The sequence below is a fragment of the Panthera uncia genome, chromosome B4 (genome assembly GCF_023721935.1).
Source record: "Panthera uncia isolate 11264 chromosome B4, Puncia_PCG_1.0, whole genome shotgun sequence".
In the NCBI taxonomy this organism is placed as follows: Eukaryota; Metazoa; Chordata; class Mammalia; order Carnivora; family Felidae; genus Panthera; species Panthera uncia.
The window spans coordinates 52,900,996-52,918,428 of NC_064809.1; the positions used below are offsets into that span (position 1 = coordinate 52,900,996).

General features: G+C 43.1%; 2 protein-coding genes across 3 annotated transcripts in view; both read right to left on the reverse strand.

Moving 5' to 3' along the window:
* The window catches only part of LOC125920134 (cationic amino acid transporter 3-like), a 243,503-nt gene that overhangs the window by 96,212 nt on the left and 129,858 nt on the right, over positions 1 to 17,433 (reverse strand).
* Positions 1 to 17,433, reverse strand: part of LOC125920140 (cationic amino acid transporter 3-like) — a 313,660-nt gene that overhangs the window by 16,347 nt on the left and 279,880 nt on the right. The window contains exons 1-2 of one of the 2 annotated variants that reach the window (XM_049627141.1): positions 13,335 to 13,439; positions 3,373 to 3,506 (exon numbers count right to left, since the gene is read on the reverse strand). The exons of the other annotated variant lie outside the window; for it this stretch is intronic. The gene's annotated coding sequence lies outside the window, so the exon portion shown is untranslated. Of the gene's footprint in view, positions 1 to 3,372; positions 3,507 to 13,334; positions 13,440 to 17,433 lie in introns of those variants that run through there. 2 annotated transcript variants of the gene reach the window in all.

The window sequence follows — 17,433 nt, forward strand, 5'->3', positions numbered from 1 at the left end:
GATAAAGTACAATATCTGTGAGATATATGATTTCCTCTAGTGTCATCTCCCTGAACATGTCACAACTGAATAGACAATCCAGAGTTTTATTACTTCCACTGTTTTACTTTATTTGTAAAATAAGTCACCTAAAGCTTTGTCATTAGGCAACATGACATGATACTCAAACTGCAGTGGCTTCATTTAAAGGTAGCCTGAAGAAAGGAGGAGGGGTAACATAGTCAAAGGATTAAATGGTGTCTAGAATAGGACTTCTCTTGTTTCAGGAAGATAAGGAAGTATCCCTGAAATGCCCTTATAATATAAGCTTCCAGAGAAAATAATTTTCTGTATTTATCATAATTTTCCTGTACTATCTGTAAATAACTACACAGAATGGTTCTGTGTACTTTGGGTTGGGTCTAACATGAGCTATTGGAAGATCCCTCAAGTAAAAACCACAAAAAGTTTCTAAGTGAAAGACTGGATTCAATCTATTAAAGATAAGATTTCAACTACATGTAAAAGAAAATAAAGGCAAATTCCAAATTATAAAATTCAGGCACCACAGTGATTCTTTGTGCAAAAGAACTCAAGCAAAATCAACATTTTTACCTCCCATAAATAATATACACCACCACCATTACCCCCAAATCATCACACAGTCAGTTACACACAGTGCACAATGGTGGCAAATACAAAATAGTCCTCTCTGGGAACATACAACTAAGGGCATTTCATCAATACTTACCCACCTGCCAAAATAAGTTAAAAAAAATACATAAAGTATAAATGAGGAAGGGTATTCCTAAGTCAGAAATGAATAGTCAAGGCAAAGGCATGTCAACATCCCAGATATCTTCCTAGTTGATGGAAAGTAAGAGTAGTAGTAAGAGTAGGAAGGACCTAATTTTCCAGGTTGGTAAAACTAGTGAGTATCTTTCTGTATACTCCATGGGTCAGCCTGAGAAAGTTACATGGATGATGAAGCTTGCATGGATATCCCCACCTTGGCATTGTGTATAACTGTTTCCCAGCAAAACATGGTTCAAGCTACATCTTCAACTTTGGACATTACCCAATAAATACAGCGTATCTATGCCTTTCTTCCTTGCCCCCCACCAAAAACACAAAACAAGCTCCACCCACACCTTGAATCAGTAAATTCTGTTTACCCAACTAGACAGATCCAGTTAAATATATTATAAAAATATAATTATTATTATTATTCTCAACCATGGTCTCTAAAGGAAAGGAAAAGAGAGAAATATCATTGCAGTAATAATAAATATGTAAATTCTCCCCTAGGGAAGGAGAAGTAAAAGTCAGATAGCTACCCTGAAAAGTTGGAAAGAAAGCTGGACTAACCAAATTCAGCTTATAGTAAAGAAAATAAATATCCAAACTTGTATCCTAGGGGTCTTTTGAGAACAACCTCACCAAATAGACCACTTACCAGGCATCCTCCCACCCATGATCTTACTTTGTACTATATTCTGTTTGCATGTTACTTGGAAGCAGGCTTTGTCTCCCCATCTAAAATAAAATCACTCTAGGGTAGGACCTGCTTCATGTCTGTCAATGAGACTAGAAACCCTAATTCTATAAGTAAATATTACTAACCAAGACTTGAGGGCATGGCATCCCCCAAACTGTCTGCTCCTTAGACCAAGAGGAAACACAGCCACCTCCTCCAGCTCTCCTACCTACATGACCACCCCGAGCCCTACACCTCTCAAATTCATTCCCAGTCTGGCAGAGGCTGAATTCCAAGTCAGTAAAAACCCATCCTGATGTAAACTTCATGCTTCACACCAACTGTGTATAGACCAAATCCATCCACTGAAATGTTGACCAAAATCTATGTAAATGTGGACCAAAACATTTTTGCTTCCTTCTCACAATATCTATAGAGTTCTTGCTATACTCACACTCTACACTAGTATCATTACACCATTATTTGGGTAAACAATCAGGTAGCCAGCTGGTTCTCTAGAGACTGTATAGACTCCATATTATCTAGTATCATTCTGGTATGGTTGTGAACAAGGTGGTTTTTCCTAGTCCCTCTGGGATAATTTCAGAGAAGACAGGGAAATGCAAAACTTGTCACTCATGATTTGACACATTTACATCTTTATTTTAAGTCAGAATCCAGTTCGGAAATTCTTAACATTTCTATCATCACATCAAAACATGATGATCAACCCGACAAGTCAGAAAAGCATAAGCTTCTGCATCTAGAGACCTTCAGAAACTAGATGGGCTACCAGAAAAAATAAAAATGACATTTTTCAAACACGAATCAGAAAAGGCTGGGAAAAAACAGGAAAGATGTGCAATTAAGGGATTAGAAAGTGATGTGATACACAATATCTATAGAGTTCTTGCTATACACTAGTATCATTACACCATTATTTGGCATAATACAACTTTAATATGACTCAGATGATCTGTTCTCTTTCCTACAGCAAAACAAACACAACAATGTCCTGAGTTCTTACCCAAATATAGATCAATATGACTTTTCCACCAAGATCCATCTGCCTCACCCCAGCTCAGGCAACATAGTCTACACAAAGAACATTGGGCACCAATTCTTAAGGAATATTCTTTATCCCTCTTCACTAGTTCTTTTTAATCCCCACTTTGCTTTGTGATTTCTGTGCTAATAAAAGAAAAAAGGGACAAGGATAAACCAAAAGATATAATCCAAAAATCATATTTATCAATTTGAAATATACTTGGTTAAAGATACTGGACTTTCCACATGATTTTGCTTAAACTAAGGTTAAAATGAATCTGCCTTTGAGGGCATATAACACATATTAATTGATAATGGAGAATCATTCCCAAGAAACTCTAGAGGGCAAGAGAAAGACAACCTTGAAATCAACATTTGGCACATATAAGCAATAAAATAGGTGTCATGCATGGATAAGCATTGTCTGGACTTCTGGTGTTGGAGTACTTCCCACAGTGTACATGGTCTTGGGAGCAGAGAAGGGTGGAGAAGAGTTTAAGACTCTAAGGCCTTAGATTAAAGAGTTGCAAACATGTACTTTGGTAAGAACAAATGGCCTGTTGGAGACCCAGGAAGCCAGACCTATTTCAGGCTTCTCCACCAAGGTTTTATAAATTAATAAATTCATGTACATAAAATTGATAGATTCCAAGAGAAAGAACAGAGCCATTAAGTTTCAAGGTTTATTTAGCCCTGGCTCATTTACAATATACTTGGGAACTCAGACAAGTCTTCATACAGTGTTTTAAAGACCAGTAGGCAGCCACACCCCAGGGGATCTTGGTAATCTTTCCTCCTACAGCCTGACCTGGCTTATAATCAATCCTACCACAACTTTTTAAAATTAGATAAGAAAGGCACAGAGATACCTTCACAGCTGTAAAAAATAGATAACTTGCTCCTTCAGCATGGGGGAAGAATATCTTCAACTCCTCTCTGGTGATGGTGGACCACCTTATAAAACTGGACCTGATATTCTGCAAAGTCCACACCAATATCCTCCCTAAGAAGATATGATATAGAGACTTTCAGAATCTCAAGTGAGAAAGTTTGTCAAAACATGAAGGAGGCAGCAGAGTCAGATGAAAGAATCTTCATTCAAAGAACATGTCTAAGCATACTATGTGCTGGACCCTGTGGGAAAGACAAAGATGAATAAAGCAAGCTCTGTACCATAACAGGAAGGAAAGGCCAGGAAGGAGGGCAGGGCAAAGAGATGAGAAGGACTAAGTAGGAGAAGTGCCAAAGAATAACCTCTCCTAACTCATATTTTCCTCAGGAGAGCTGAGAACCTTTCTGGTCTGGAGGAGAACAGAGTGTAGGCCTCCAAATCACTCTGACCCCAGAAAACCTACCTGCTTTTCCCAAATTTGCAGGGCTTCTGATCTATCTATACCCCCCAAAGCAAAGTCAGCCATGAAATATGCAACCCCCATAGCAGAACTCCAAGCCCAGCCTTTTTCCTCTCTGGCTCTGTGTTAGTTTCCTTGTCAACTCTATAAAAATGAGAAATCACTTACCCATGAACTTTTTATTTCTCAAAGGAGAAAGACCTGAGAAGAAAGTGCAAGCCAAACCCAGGGACAGGGAAAGGCTTGGCTAAGCAGAGTCAGCACTTGAAGTGGAGCTTGGCAGGGGCCCTCTAGAGATAGGGCCCTTGGGGAGGCTGGGCATTTGGGGAGGCGGGGAACACCAGCAGGTTGAGAAATAGTGAAGGAGTTGGATTAGACAGAATTCAGAAGGAAAGCAGGAGGTGGGGAATGGAAGACTAGTGGGGCCATATCTGGGTGAGTTGGTGGAGTGAGGGCTTAATTGGGACTTTGTTGGAGACTTTGTGGCAGCAAGATGTGAATTTAGAAGTAAATAAATTCTCCAGAGTCCTGGGTATAGAGGTTGTACTGGTTGGCAGGAGGAGAATGTGGGGAGCTAAGTGGAGTCGAGCCTGTGGTAATTTGGAGGCCAGTCCCTGATCCAGCTAAAGAGCCTCCTCAGCAGCCCTTTAAACACTGACAGAAGCAACCCCCAATGCCCCACTGAGAAATCTCCTACTAGTTTCCTCTACCACCACCATCCACCCTGCTCCCTCACCTGTTTCCCATCACTCCGGGAATAAAACTAAAAGGGAACTGGCTTAAGCTTTACCAACAGGGATTTCCAGAGACACTCACTCAACGTTCTTAGCACATTGTAACTGAATAACGTATTCAGCTTGTGCTAGAGGAAATAAAGGAAAACATAGTCCTTGCCTAGAGAATTTCCTGCTTTGGGATCCTCTTCCATACCACCTGTCTTTCTGCTGAGCCTGGTCCCCTTTCAGGTGCTGCTGGGTGAGGGGTGCACCCATAAAGCTGACAGGATGAAGCTGCTGCCATTGCTAACCCCCGGCTCCCTCCCTGTGCCACCTGGGGATCCCAGAGACCCCTACATGGGTATGAAAATTGCCTCCCCTACCATGTCCTCCACAATGCTGCAATCAAAAGACCCTAAAGATCAGCCCTAAATGTTTCAAAGTGAATGCAGCCTGACACAACTAGTGCAAAGGAAAGTGGGGGCCAAGGAGAAAGAGAAACAGAGGCAGGCAGGCAAGCCAGGCTGACAAGGTCTTGAGAAAGTGCTGGGAACAGAAAGGTTAGGGATCACATGGAGAAGAGGGAGGAGAGGGTAAGGACTGGGACTATGTCTGCATTGAGAGCTAAATAAGCACCATGCAAAATATAAGCAAATAATGTATTAGTGATCGTCAATTAATTTGAGTCAACAATGTAATCACCTTCTGAGCATCACCATCAATGCCTTCAAGCAGCTTTTTGCTAAAGGACCCCCCAAAATATGCATATGCAGCCTACAAAAGGGGAAACTGAGGCAGAGTTTAAAAACCTTCAGGCCAGTATACATGCTTGAATCTAGGTTTCAAGGGAAAAGCAATGAAGCAAACAAACATGTGTGTGAAGACCTGAGACTTAGCATGGCAATCTGGACCCTGCCTTCTTCCCAGGCTTTCCTGGGACTCTGCAAAGACTAGCTCCCCAGCTCCTCTCAGGGCCAGGGGAGACCCTAAGAACATTAACACAAGCAATCTAAAGGGAATTTTTCTCTCTGCCTCCATCCCTGCCAGCCACATTTGAAGATCTCAGAGGTAAGATGTTTGGTTATATCCAGAACCCAAGGAGTCTCTTTAGGAGCAGGAGGGAGGGTGAGTGAAGAGGGAAACTTCCAGAAAAGTCTTGCAGAGAAGACAAGAGAGCAACACCCACCAGGTCTATCCCACTCCCATGGACACTTAGAAGTTTAATAAATTTCAGTGTGTCCAGGATTTACATGTAATTAAAACCAGGAACTGAGTAATTAAACTTCTTCTCCAAGTTTACCCTCTTCCTCCCCCACAGACACACATCTTTTATGAAAGAGTGAACCAGATCCTGAGCTTCAGAAACTACCTCCACTAAAGAGATAGGTTTAATTTCAGCAAAACAAATTCATCAGACACTCTGGAAAGGATTTCCTTAGAGCTACAGTAGGTAAATGCTAAAAACAGAGAAACACACACACACACCCCAAACAGGAAAAGGTAAGTCTTCTTTTTTGCTGTTATTTCTTTGCCCGTTGGATTGAAATCCAGATGATGTGCCTCACATAAGAGAATAAAAGATCTAAACATTAGGAGGTTAATTCCCCTCTAACCCTCAGCTCCAGGAAGGAGATGATTATTTCCTTCCTCAGCCATGGCACTCTCAAAAAGGATTACACAGCCTGTAGGTAAGAGATACACATCAGAATCCTAGTTTGCTGTCCTATCCCCCGAGGCCTCCCTCTCCTGTTTGATCTCAAACTTTCAGCACCTCTCAGTGTCCATTCTTTAGACTCCCCCTGTGAAACCACCTCAGGGGGAAGGAAAGCATCCCAAAAGAGGAGAAGACAAGGCCCTGTTCTCTGGCATGTGAGAATAGAGACACACAAACCCAGCCTGGCTGTCCACATCTGCTTGCCTCTATTCCCCTTCTTGCTGGTTCCCCAATAGAACTGTTTATTCCAGGCAAGCAAAGCTCTCTCCCGCCTGGCTTAAGTTTTGCTCATTTTGCTTCAAAAACAACAGAGAAAGGTTCTCTTCCTCTTTTCCTCCTCCATCCCATGCCCTGTTGGGTTTCTCCTTCTACATCCCACTCATAACAGTCCTCTTCCAGGTAGCTTTCCCTAATCAACTAACTGGATCTGATTCTGAATTTGCCTTGGTCCTTTGCACTTGTTGGTCTGAGCTGAGTGTCACCAGGTAATTTTGCATATTAGTTGCAGGGAGGGTGTCTATAAGACCCCCAAGGGCAGGACCTTTGGACTGAGTATCTCAGGAAAATGCAGGCCTCACCCTCCAGTACCAGGCTGGGAATGCTCCTGGGAGCACTACTACCTGTTTTTCACAGACAGGAATATTAAACTGGGGCTCCAGCAAACACCAGGAATGACTCCTTCTGTCACATCCTGCAAACTGCCCCTTCAGAATGACTTTTCAGAGCCATTTTGGAAGAAGACACATCCTCCACTGTGTCTTCTCACACTCACCTTATATTAACTGGAAATACTGGTTCCCAGCTGGGTTCTCACTTTATTCTACAGACTCAGAAAAAAAACTTGGCAGTGTTAAAAAATTGGATCCACCCTAAAGGACAAACATGTGTCTCTGGTGAGGATGCTCAGGGCTGTGCTGCAGGCTGTGAAGCCAATCCCCACAGAGGATGCCAGGTGACCAGGTACCTGCAGCAGCAGTTGTAAGTGCTCCTGTGAAGAAGATGGTTGCATGGAATAGGTTCATTGTACTTAAAACAAGAGAGACACAAAGTCACCCTAAAAATCACTCACTGACCACCTCCCCACCTCCCCACAGCGTTGTTTCATCCCAGACCAGCCTCTTTGGGGAGACACCCCTCCCTCTGCAGGACTGCTCTGAGCAGTGGAGGTAGACGGGGGAGAACAGAAACAAGATGTGAGTTAGAGAAAGACTGAGATGGAGAAGAATTGGCAAAGCTCAACTGAAATCAGAGGGAGAGAAACAGAGTGGAGCAGGGAGTAGAGAAATGGACAGAAGACAGAGGGAGACAGAGGAAGTGAAGTAATATGATGGAGGTGGGTGTGCAGAGACACAGGGAGAGGGAGGTTGCCTCTTGCTGCAGGAGGGAGAGAGGGGCAGGAAAAGAGGCTGTTGAGAAGCAGATGAGGGGAAATGGGGGAACAGATTTTGCTTGCCCCATTTCTGGCTATGCTGGCCATTCAGGTCCTGAATCTTCCCCTTTCCACTCCCCAGTTAGTCCAATGGGAGCCATTGGAAATTTTGGGAGTGCACTTAAGGTCCCCTTGAGCCAGGTGTCTTTGCATCTGGTGCATTCTATGGGAAGTGCAGTGAGGAGAGTCAGGAGGCCTGCTGGAGGTACTTTGCCAGAAGTGAGAGGTGTGTGCAAAATATAAAACCTGGGGGCTTTGCCTGTGCATGCTGGGCCAGAACTTCCCAATGTCTCCTTGCACCCCTCAGACAGGCCTACATGGGGCAACTCGTCCAGGGAGGAGATGTAGCATATCTTCAAACACAGGAAGGAGAACACAAATTATGTGTCACTCTTTTATCACCTCAAGGCCTCTGTAACCCTTCATATGTATATGTATGTATGTATATATATATATATATATATATATATACACATATATATATATTTCATATATATATGAAATTCTCTTGTATATAGGAAATAAAGTCACTGGCTCATTTTCCACCAGGTCTCCCAAAAGAAGAACCTAAATCAGTGGAATTCAATCCCTTTCAATATTCCTTCCTACCCCCAGCCCCTCTCACTCACTATCAGCAACTCAGTACCTGCCCCCTGGAGTTTCCCCTGCCAAGCATTCCAAGCACTCCAGTGATCATGGAATCCCAGCCCAAATCCCAGTCATTCCACCTCCTCCTCAGTAATTTACCTGGCATTCCTCCTTCCTCCTCTTCCCCCTTGCCCACCCAATGACACTTTGACACTTGGCCTCCGGGGAGTCTCCCCAAAGACAGGCAGTCACTAGTGAGCACTGAACACTGAAAGGGAAGAGTCAGGGCAGCCTGGTGTGTGGGAAAGGATTCCAGATCTAGCAGATAAGGAGTCTCGTCAGCATCTGTCAAATATATCATTTCCCTTCAGCATCCTTGTCTCTTGCCTCCTGGCTCCTGCCAATCCATTTCCATGCTGAGGCTGGGGACTGAGCTCAGGTGCAAATCTGGGAAGGGATTCCAGAGCTAGCAGATAAGGAGTTTTGTCAGCATCTGTCAAATATTTCATCTCCCTCCAGCATCCCTGTCTCTCTTGCCTCCTGGCTCCTGCAAATCCATTTTCATGCTGAGGCTGAGGGACTGAGCTCAGGTGCAAATCTTTAGAAGCCTAGGCTCCTTGTGCCTGGTCCACTCCAGACTCATTTTTGCCAGGAATGTCACTATCCTTGCTTTTTTTCTTTGAAAACTTTCAAGGACACTTGGAAGTTGAGGTTGGAGATGGAATCCAAGAAGGGAGAGAAATTGCTCTGTCTGCTCAAATATCTTGATTTCAGCGCCTTGTCTCCACTGTACATCCCCAAAAGCCAAACTTAAAACTTCAGGCAATGGCAAATAAGGTTAAATATCAGGAAGACTTTTTCAGTGTTAATGAGGTCGTGAGTGCCTCCTGAAACCAGGGGAGATGGGGGAAAAGACGTGGTTGGATGACCAAACATCATTTCCTGATATATGCAATTTTTACCATTGAGATGAGTGGCAAGCCTTTCTGGATTTGAAGGGAAACTTCTTGGCAGAGACCTGAGAAGCCTGGGCAGCCACAAGAGGGTGGCAGAGAATGACTCTCTCTGCAGAGCTAGCCCTGGGCCCCAGGCGCTGAGATAGGGCTGGGCTCCCAGGCTGGGGGAGCCCTGGGCTCCAGCAACAACCCACAAATTTCTGATTTTGGAAATCCCTCCTGCAGTCCTCTCCTCTGGCATCCCTATTCTCATTGGCCCCTGAAATGCCATCACCTACTCAGCCCCCTTCCATTTTCTGGTCCCAGTACTGTGGGGTGTACCACTTTTCAGAGAACAGATGACATCCTGCCTCAGAGGTGATGCTTCACAGGGTTCCAGCTGATAACTAGAGCCAGAACTGGAACCCATGTTTTTTTAATTCCCAATACAAGGGTCTTCCCATTTGTGCTGACTGCTGCTCATAAAAGAAAAGACTACTTTGTAGTCCCCAGTGGGAAGCCAGCTCAGAATGCGAGGTTTATAAAACTCATGTCAAAACTATACCTTTTCCCATTTTATGTATGTTTACATACATGACTGCTGCACAAAGGACAGTTAACCACGGAGCACAGACACGTACACCACAAACACCATGCTGTGCACACACTCACCCTCAGCACACACACCCCTCTGTCCCTCAGAGTCCCACAGCCCCCGCACCTCCCTTCCTACTTCCTGAGCTGCAAGAGGAACTTCTCCTCATTCATCATTTGGTCTTTGTCTTGTGTTTCCAGAGGCTCCTCAAATCTTCACACAGGTAAGAACTTTCCTGGCTCTATCCTTGGTTCCTCGTATCATAGCCACAGTTTCCCCTGGCACTACTTGGAGTCACAGGGAAAACAGGAAAAACTGGTGGTTTCTGATCTCTCTTCTATGAATCTGCCCTGTTGACCATGGCCCTCCTGCCAGGAAAGGTCTGACCCATCTGTGATCCACCAGGATTCGCCCCATATCCTCTCAATGTCCCTACACTCTGACATACTTCTCTATCCAGAAGAAACCTCTTCCATTCTTGGGGGTGAGGGTGCTGGGCTCCAATTTTACAAACTCAGCCTGGGCTTATTGGGCACAAAGTGCAAAAAGAGGATTTGAATTAGACTCAGTAATAACTTCCCAGCACAAGGGGTCTGAAAGCCTCAGCTTGTGTGAAATTCAGTAAGAAAACACATATGGCTTTACCAGAAGCCTCAAAGAGACAAGGACTTGTTTTGGACCTGTCTGGGTGGTACTGGCCAGAAAGAAGTTTTCACTGTGATTCTGGTCATCCCAGCCTCAGAAGGTGGTTCACAAAGACTTCTGAGGACTCTATGGCCTCAGACAGAATAGGTAGAGCATAGATCCAGGAACTGCAGCCTGGTTACATCATCCCAAATCTTGGGGGTGGGAGGGTACAGAAAGTATGTCTGAACCCTCCACTGTCTGTCTACCTTTCCACCCTGTCCTCATCTCTTTATGGCCCTCCCTGGTCAGAGCAGGGCCTCTGAGCTCTTCTAATGCAAGCCCTGAGCTAAAGCCTCAGGAACCAGTCTCCACCAAGCCTCAGACCTGGGACCCTGATGCCATCCCCTTGTGCCTGGCAGGACAGAGACATCCACTGCTTAGGCTACCCAACCTCTCACACCCCAAGTACAGACAGACTTTCTCTTCTGGCTTCCTGCTTCACCCTACCCCATACCACAGCCTGAAATCTGGCAGAAGTTTGCACAAATCAAAGACATCTTCAGCTATGAGTCTTCAGGCTTCACTGGGACAGCACACACACATACACACATGTACAAATGCACCTGCACACATGCAGATACACACACACAGATACTCACAATTATATACATGCACACAAACATACCCTCAGAATATTCACATATACACACTTATACGTCACATTGTCACATGTATGCAACACAAAGACACATATTCATGAACTTATACATTTACAGAAGGGCATGCACATCCAAACTTATACACTCTCATACACTCATCAAACACTCTTGTACACATGTACACTATATTCTTTTCTTCTAAAAATCCAGTGCCCAGTCCTCTAGATTCTAGAGATCTAGAATATCCAGGAGAAAACATGTAAACCCACAGGAAACATATTTTCAGTTTCTGGGCCCATACTGGAACTCCTTTGTTATATTCCCCTTCCTGCCACAGAGTCTGTAGGACTCTGGCCCACACCATGGAAATGGAATCTGCAGAGATAACTCATTCCTTCTCTCAACAGACACTTTTGAGCACCTATCTGACACTCCTCGCCTCACCTTCCACTCCCACAACTTCAGCTAAGGCAGTCACATAAAAGAAAAGAATAAACCTTCTGCCCAGTTGTATTGTGAAATTATAAACCTTCTTCCCAGTGGTATGGCTCAGAGGCAAGGACCTGAGTTCAAATTCTACTTTTGCTTCTTAATATGCTCTGTTACCTTGGGCACTTGATACAAACTCTCTGATCTTCAGTTTCATCACCTGTAAGATTCAATTAATAACATTTCCCTAATAATTCTGGGAGGATTAAAAGACAGGTAAAACGTCCATCAGCAAAGTGTCCACCCACGGAAAGCAACCACATTCCATCTCCCAACCTCCGTGGTGATTATCTCCCCCAACACACTTCCAGTCCTGCTGTCCTTGACACAGAAACCTGGTCTCTTTCAGCCACAAATCTTCAGTTGTGAAAACTTCTGGAAACTTGATCTCTGGGTTGCCTGACTCCATGGAACTCACTTGCCCCAACCCTGACTCCCACCCCTCTTGGCCCATTATTGTCCCTTTCCAGGTTAGATGTTCTTTAATAACCTTTAGTGCTGCTGACCTCAGCCAAAATACTAACGATGAAATGCTGAGCCTGTGCATCGAAGGATTTGAAGTGCTAATCATCTCCAAGGGAGCCGTCCCAGGGAAAATCTTCCACTATTCTTTAATCCCTTACCAGCACCCTGAGCCCACATGATTAACTAACCTTTCTTAGTATACCTATAAATCATGCATCCTTTCTTAGAAAAGAACAGAGCCTTCTGCACATCATGAAAAAGAATACAGAAACTTGCACCACACCACCCACCCTTGTGCACCAAGGAACTAGACCCCCTTGCACAATTTCCCAGAACTGAGATAACATCTGTATCTGATATTATCAAGTATGTATGTAATCAAGCAACATTAGGGACCACTGTACTCCCTTTGCTGATTAACTGCCCTAAGTTCCTTTAAAATCCCTGGGCCAGGCAGAGACCTGGGAGTTGCTCTTTGGACAAGAGTCTGCCTTCTCCTCAGGTAGATGGGCTCCTGAATAAAGCTCATATTCCTTTCCAAACAAACCTCCCCTCTTGAGTGTTGGCTTTTGGAGAAATGATGGGCAGCTGAACTTGGGTTTCAGTGACAAATTTTGTTGAGTCAGCTGGGAACCAGTGCCCCTCTGGTGACCAACCCACCGTGGAGCAGTTGGCCTGTACCATGCCAGGGATCCCTCCTAGTCTATTGGGCTAATAATTCCTTGGAAGACCACAAGAGAATAGCTGTTCTGGGCTAGTTGGTCTCTGGGAAGGAATTTGAGGGATCTGTCCCTGCTGACGTCCAGACTATTTAGGTCTTAGGGAAAAGGCCTGCTGATTCCAAACCTAAACTGCCAATTTTGTTTTTGCTTTGAATGGAAAGGAAAGGAAAATTTGGTGACGCTGAGGATCTTTGGTATTTAACTTCTATTCATTATTGGAGAGTGAAATGCAAGGACCAGTGAACTTCAAGGTAAAACTGCAAAAGCTGAGGCTTTGAATATGGAAGACAGGAGCCAGGACCTGGGTCCTAGCTCAACCTCCATTTATCCCAGTTTTCTTGTACTTGGTCTTCTTGAAGGGGTGTAAGTTTCAATTGGGACAGCATATCCATTATACCTCCACCTATATGTCTCTCATCTCCTCTCTTCCCCCACTGAGTCATTTCTTAAGAATGACAGGACTTCTTAATCTTGTTCCCAAGAAGAGTACAAACACAGAAAAGCACACACTACACAAATTAAGTCAGGTAATTTGCATACCTGGGAAAGGGAGAAATCTCTTCTTCCATCTCCATAGTCCATTTTCCTCAATGTACTGATGCTATATTATGTAATATCTGTATCTCCTCCTTCTCTGGACAAGAGATGCTGTGAAATGTCAGATGTAAAGTAAAGTTTGTCATAAAAAACCCTCATAAAAAAATCCCCCAAGTACTGGCGTTGGAGCGGGGGGGGGGTGGGGGGGGGGGGGGTGGGGCAGTTCCTGCACTGTGTCTGCCTTCAAATCATGTGCAGATCATTCCCCCTTCAGGAGGTTTGCTTCAGGCTTTCTAAAGATGTAAACAGAGACATTCAACTCCTCTTTCCAACTTTGCTTCTGTCAAAGCCCATTGCTTTCCATGAAATTAGTTTCACAAATGACCAATTTCTGACAATCTCAAATCTAAATTCCTTCACTGGTATAGTTTTTAATTCTCTTCTTTCTAGGATGGCCCAAATAGAAAGTCTCACTTGGGGGTAAAGAAGTAAAATTTCTTCCCTTAGTACCTTCCATGAGGGGCTCTAGGAGAGAGGTGAGGTGGTTACATGGGTGGTGTGCATACAAGGGCTGCTGTGTATCAGGCTAGAAAGTAAAAGACAGGAAGGGATTGCACTGTGGCTGCTGTTTCTCTTTCTCTGTAAACCTCTTATGACTGCAGCAGATTTATAGGGGCTCCAAGCAGCCCAGTGTCTTAGCCATAATCTTCCCAGGAAGAAAACTCATTCAGGTTCTGTTGAGAGGTAATGAAAAGTAAATATCAGTGTTTGGTACAAATATATCAATGAGGGTGGGGGGCGGAAAGCAGGCAGTTCCTTATCGCTGGTTGAAGTCCTTCAGGATTTGTGTACACGCACTCACACACATGCACACAATACACTGCACACACACACACACACACACACACACACACACACCATATCCAATAAGTCTAACAAATATGCACATGTTTCTAGACCTAGCAGAAAGAGGTGGCCCACTCCTTGGCACATATTTCCACACAAATTCAAACACATATGTCCATATAGTTTGCACATACGCATGACTTTCAATGAAGTTCTTTATTCATTGAAAATTCATTGAATAAGGGTGGGGCACAGTGAAGGTGAATGAGAGAATTTGTGAATATAAGCTTCCATGTGTCACTAAGTGTCTCTCTGACTACATACCACAAAAAAAATAAATTGTTTTTTCATTTTTCATTATTTAGAATTATCTACTGTCTTTCAACTACTCTATGCCATCAAGTTTCAATGATCATCAGTCCTTTACTGAGCCACTACTCCCTGCAGAAGACAGCTGAAGGGTTAGAGGCATGAACTTTGCTGAAACTGGGTACAAATCCTAGCTTCACTACTCACTTTACACAAGTGGCATAACCTCTCTGAGCCATAGTTTCAACTTTTGTAAAGTGACCAAAACAATACTCACCTCATAGAACATTTGTGTTAAATAGATGATTATGTAAAGTGTTTGGAACAAAGTATAGGCATAGTAGTCAACAAATGTTATTATGCTATTATGTTTATCATCACTTTGTGGGAATTAGAGATATGAAGAGATAATACATGAAAGAGATGTTCTTTTCCAGTAGGAGGTTTTTATATTTTTTATTTTATTTTTTTTCAATATATGAAATTTATTGTCAAATTGGTTTCCATACAACATCCAGTGCTCATCCCAAAAGGTGCCCTTAGGAGGTTTTCAAATCTCATCAATGAGACAAGATAAATACATGAAGAGACGAAGGACATGGAAACTTAAAACTCTTATTTGAGCCCTAACATGCAATTTGTTTCCTAAATCAAAGCCCTGTTTTATCATTTTTAGTAGATTTCAATGCTTTAATAAGATTTTTTTTTCCTTTGGTCATTCATCATCCCCATGTTTCACCACTTTACATACACCACATATCCATCCCACCCTTGCATTTCACAAGTTGACAGGAGAATTCTTTGGGTAAAGGAGATTGTGAGAGTTCATTTTATAGATTTCCCTGTTTCTTGGCAGAGGACCATCTGAGGATTCCAAACCCAAATGAGACAGCCATGCCTATGGCCAAAGAGCCTGCACCCTCCTGTCTCCCCCTTCACCCTTTAATCTCAGAAATTCTTCCTTATCATCTATCTGAATATGTTTTCCTTGAATAACAGTCTCTCTTATCACCCATTCTGATTGAGGATGAGGTACAAAAACCATCAAAGCCTGAGGAATATTCTCAAATGCCGCCTGATAACATTGTTCCAGTGCCTATCAGTTCAGGTCTCTGGAATTATAGGTCTCATATATTTTGTTATTAGCCCAATACAATCATCAAAATATTCCTTAGAAAGGTTTAATTTGGTCCCTACCAGGGTACAGCCCTTTATGTAGTCATCTTGTCTCTCCTTAAAACTTCTGAAAGAGGAAAGCACCCTAATTCTCCTGAAAGATAGTTAAAAGGTCCTATTTCAATCCTCCCAACTTTCATAGCCTCCTAAATTAGTATTATCACATTATCACCCATATGAATAAGAAACAGTACAACCTTGAGGTGGATCATGACTAAAATGAACTAATAACTCTTCAGGCCATCACATGAAGTAGGGGTAACAGAATTGACAGTTCTCCTAACCCCACAATGCTTGCCCCAGGAGAGCCCCCGAGGACCAGGCAGACTCCAACATGGGCACGGCAGGCATTTTCCTAAAGTGGCAGAGTGCCAAACCATGGCACAGTGTCTGGTGTGGGAGGCCTGGGGACAGGAGGGCAGCCAAAGCCCAGACTTCTCCCCCTTCCTCAAATTCAATTTTCCCAGCCTTGGCCCCTCCTCTTGTGCTCCCAATTCTAAAGTTTTCAGACCTTCCATAGTGCTTATCTGAGGCAACTATCATCCATCATCTAAGGTGAGTTCTTCTGAAACCTGAAAGAACATACAAATACCTTGAGAGACTGTTGAAAATGCAGGTTCTGATTTAATAGGTCTGGGTTGGGGCCTAAGATTCTGCATTTCTAGCAAGCTCCCAGATGATACCATGCTGCTGGTTCATGGACCACACTTTGAAGACCAAGACATATGTGACTTGTAACAACTGCCTCCCAGGGAGAGTCTATCTGTCCACATCCTTCTGTCTGTCTGTCCTCCACATGGCAATGAGAACATATTTCATTCTTTTCTGATTCAGCAATCTCACTCCATGACACAATACACAATACAAACCTGGCTCATAAATTCCCTTCAAATGCAAATACAAACATCCCTCACAAGAGTCTCATTCTTGCATGACTCCTTTTTAAATGTCTGTGTACCCTAGAATTACTGTCCCTTTTATTTTCCAATTCACCTATGTGACTTTTATTTCCCAAATTGCTCCATAGGCATCCTCCTCCATGAAGTGTCTCTTGACCAATATCTCATTCTCAGTTTCTACTCATACCTTTCCTTCCAAAGTAAAAATGGCTTCATCCCTATACAACTACTAATACTTCCTGTTTCAGTATATTTTTCTTCCCATTTTGGGTGTAAGTTTTCTCTCCCCAAATAATATTAGATGTTCTTATAAGGTTTTTACACCAGTCTTTATTTTTTTTTAAATATAATTGTCGAATTTATGTATCAGTTCTAGCAGACTTTTGGTGGAGTCTATCGGGTTTACCATGTATAATATCATGTCATCTGCAAAAAGTGAAAGCTTGACTTCATCTTTGCCAATTTCGATGTCTTTGATTTCCTTTTGTTGTCTGATTGCTGATGCTAGAACTTCCAACACTATGTTAAACAACAGCGGTGAGAGTGGACATCCCTGTCATGTTTCTGATCTCAGGGGGAAAGCTTTCAGTTTTTCCCCATTGAGGATGATGTTAGCTGTGGGATTTTCATAAATGGCTTTTATTATATTTAAGTATGTTCCTTCTATACCAACTTTCTTGAGGGTTTTTATTAAGAACGGATGCTGAATTTTGTCAAATTCTTTTTCTGCATTGATTGACAGGATCCTATGGTCCTTTTCTTTTATTAATGTGATGTGATGTATCCCATTGATTGATTTGTGAATGTTGAACCAGCCCTGCAGCCCAGGAATGAATCTCACTTGATCATGGTGAATAATTCTTTTTATATGC